We start from the raw sequence: 2,634 nt of genomic DNA on the forward strand, positions 1-2,634 counted from the left end.
CACGCAATCGAAAGCCTTTGTATAGTCAATAAAGCACATATAAACATCTTTCTGATATTCTCTGCTTTCAGCCCAAATCCATCAGACATCAGCAATGATATTCCTCATTCCATGGCCTCTTCTGAACCCGGCTTGAACCTCTGGGAGTTCTCTGTCAGTGTATGCTTGTAGCTGTTTCTGTATTACTTTTAGTAAAACTTTACTTGCATGTCCAATGATTTCCACATTCCATTGGGTCACCTCTCTTTGGAATGGGCACAAATATGGATCTCTTCCAATCAGTTGGCCAGATAGTTGTCTTCCAGATTTCTTGGCAGAGATGAGTGAGTGCCTCCTGTGCTGCCTCCCTTTCTTGAAAGATTTCAATTTTTTAATCCATTAATTCCTGGTGCCTTGTTCTTTGCCAGTTTCTTCAATGTACCTTGGACTTCTTCCTTCAGTATCATTTGCTCTTGATCATGTGCTACATCTTGAAATGGTTGAACATCAACCATTTCCTTTTGGGACAGTGACTCTGTGTCACTTTCATCTTCTTTTGATGCTTTCTGCATCATTCAATAATTTGCCCAGAGAATCCTTCAGTAACAAAATTGGAGGCTTGGATTTTTCTTCTATTCCCCCAGCTTGAGAAATGCTGAGCGTGTTCTTCCTTTTTGGTTTTCTGACTCTAGATCTTTGCACATTTTATTGTAATATTTGGCTTTATCTTCTCAAGCTGATCTTTGAAATTTTCTGTTTAGCTCTTATAACTCCTCACATATGTATGTATGTGTGTGTGTGTGTATATATATATGCAAACCTCACATGGTCTGAGAATCTTTCACTTTATATTAATCTTACCTTTCTCTACTCCCAGCCATGCAATGGTTGCAATTTGAGGCTAAGTCCATAACTGCTGCTCTTCTTATAATGACCAAGTAAATCTTGCTTCCTGTATTGTAAAGTATTGTACTATGATTATATTTCCTAGCCTATAGTTAGGATTATAATATATATTTTGGGAGTACTAGGCAAATAAATCTGCTGCACAAGACCTTTTTAAAGTGTTGAACAAATATGTCAGCTTGAGGACTAAGGTACACCTTACCCAAGCCATGGTATTTTCAATAACCTCATATGCATGTGAAAGCTGGATATTGAATAAGGAAGATTGTAGAAAAATTGATGCTTTTGAGTTTTGATGTTGGAGGAAAATATTGAAAGTACCATGGACTGCCAAAAGAACCAACAGATGTGTATTGGAAGAAGTGCAGCCAGAGTGCTCCTTGGAGACCAGGATGGCCAAACTTCGTTTCTCATTCTTTGAACATATTGTCAGGAGGGACCAATCACTGGAGGATATCTTTTTTGGTAAGGTGGATGGTCAGAGAAAAAGAGGAAGACCCCCATCAAGATTGATTGGCAAAGTGGCAGCATCAGTGGACTCAAGCCTAGCAAAGATAGTGAGGTTTGCCCAGGATTGGGCAGTGTTTCGTTCTGCTATGCCAACTTGATGGCACCTAGTAACAACAACAACAGCAATACTGTATGCATCTCTGGTAGCATAGTGGTTTCAAGTTGGGCTGTTAACTTCAATGTCAGCAGTTCGAAACTACCAGCTGTTTCATGGGTGAAAGTAGAGGCTTTTTGCTGTTGTAAAGATGTACAGCCTCAGAGATACTATGCAGGGTCCTTATGAGTCAGAACTGAATCCACCTGTCACCACCACCGGCAGTGTGGTGCTATAGGCTTAGCACTGGACTTTGAATCACAAGCTTAGCAATTCAAACCCTCTACCTGCTCCTCGGAAACCTTATACAGTATTGTTATGAATTTGAACTGAATTAATGGCACTTCCTAACAACAACATTCATGATTTTAAAACCCAGAGTGTAATGCCAGAAGCAGCAGCTGCTATTCCTCTAAATCTTTACAGGAGTAGACAGTCTTCTTTTTATTCTACAGAGCGGCTGGTGGATTCAAACTGCTGACCTTGTGGTTAGCAGCACAACCCACTCGGCTTAATGTGGGTGCATCTATGATACAAGAGCCTTTTTGGCTCTTGTGGTACTGATAGAGGTGGGAGCAGATGAGGTTTGCCATAGAACTGCTGTGTTGTAGGCCCTTTAGCAGTGTTTGACTATGTGCCTGCTTAACTTGATAAAAATAATCAAGAAAAAGAAAGGTCTGAAGTTGAGGAATTTTTTTACTTGCACTTTCCTAATATTCTTTGACATTGGCTTTACTTTGTGCATTTTGATTTTTCTTCCCAAACACTCTTTCCTTTTTCCTCCTGGGAAAACCTTTCTCTTTTGTATGATTTAGCCAAAGCTGTAATGAATTGAAGCTGTAATACACGACCACCAGGTCATTTTTCACCACAGGGTCAGTGGTTCAAACCTGACAGCCACTCCTTGGAAACCTCAGGGTCTCTATGAGCAGGAACCAATTCAACAACAACATATATATTCATAATCTTTATATATGTGTGTGTGTGTGTGTGTGTGTGCACTGCTAACTACAAGGTCATTAGTTCAAACCTACCAGATGCTCTTGTTCTTTTGTTAAGTTATACATGATTGCCATGAGTTGGAACTGAATTGATGGCATAGAACAACAGTGTATATATACTCACACTCATATATGTAGCATAGT

The sequence above is a fragment of the Chrysochloris asiatica genome, unplaced genomic scaffold, assembly GCF_000296735.1.
Source record: "Chrysochloris asiatica unplaced genomic scaffold, ChrAsi1.0 scaffold00552, whole genome shotgun sequence".
Classification (NCBI taxonomy): Eukaryota; Metazoa; Chordata; class Mammalia; order Afrosoricida; family Chrysochloridae; genus Chrysochloris; species Chrysochloris asiatica.